This window comes from Zingiber officinale, chromosome 10A, assembly GCF_018446385.1.
Source record: "Zingiber officinale cultivar Zhangliang chromosome 10A, Zo_v1.1, whole genome shotgun sequence".
Classification (NCBI taxonomy): Eukaryota; Viridiplantae; Streptophyta; class Magnoliopsida; order Zingiberales; family Zingiberaceae; genus Zingiber; species Zingiber officinale.
This window is the reverse complement of record NC_056004.1, coordinates 10,571,175-10,572,076: the sequence shown is the minus strand read 5'-3', so window position 1 is coordinate 10,572,076 and position 902 is coordinate 10,571,175.

The window sequence follows — 902 nt, the reverse complement described above, 5'->3', positions numbered from 1 at the left end:
AGGGTTAGTATGATGTGGATCTTGTCCCACAAGAATTATAGTATTCAGTGGGAGCATCATTTAGTTAAAGGCCTAATTAAATGATTTTAAAAGAATATGATTTTTATTTCTGCAAATTTTCTATTGTAGATAACCATGACGTCGAATACGAACTCTTTCTCCCTGCGTTCTGTCCTTAAGAAGGACAAGCTCAACGGAGCAAATTTCCTGGACTGGTACAGGAACCTGAGAATTGTTCTCACTCAGGAACATAAACTGTACGTTCTGGAGCAGCCCATTCCGGAGGCTCCTCCTGCCACTGCCACGCGAGCAGACCGAGATGCTTACAAGAAGCATCAAGATGACGCATTAGATGTGTCCTGTCTTATGCTCGCGACCATGAACTCTGAGCTTCAGAAGCAACATGAGTTGATGGGCGCTTACGATATGGTTGAGCATCTTTGTCACCTATATCAAGGACAAGCAAGGCACTGGAAGAGGAACTCCAAAGAATACCTGGAAGATCTTAAGAAGAAGAGAAATAAGATTTCTACTTCAGGTATACATGTTATAGAAGTCAACCTCTCTATTTCTTCATCGTGGGTATTAGATACCGGATGTGCTTCGCACATTTGTACTAATGTACAAGCGCTGAGGAATAGCAGGGCATTGACGAAGGGTGAGATAGACCTACGAGTAGGCAATGGAGCACGGGTTGCTACTGTTGCTGTAGGAACATATCAGCTATCTCTGCCCTCTGGGCTTGTACTAGATTTAGATGATTGTTGTTATGTGCCTGCTCTTACTAAGAACATAGGTTCAGTTTCTTGTTTAGACAAGAAAGGATACTCTTTTATAATAAAAGACAAATGTTGTTCTATTTATTTAAAAGATATGTTCTATTGTAGTGCACCAATAATAAA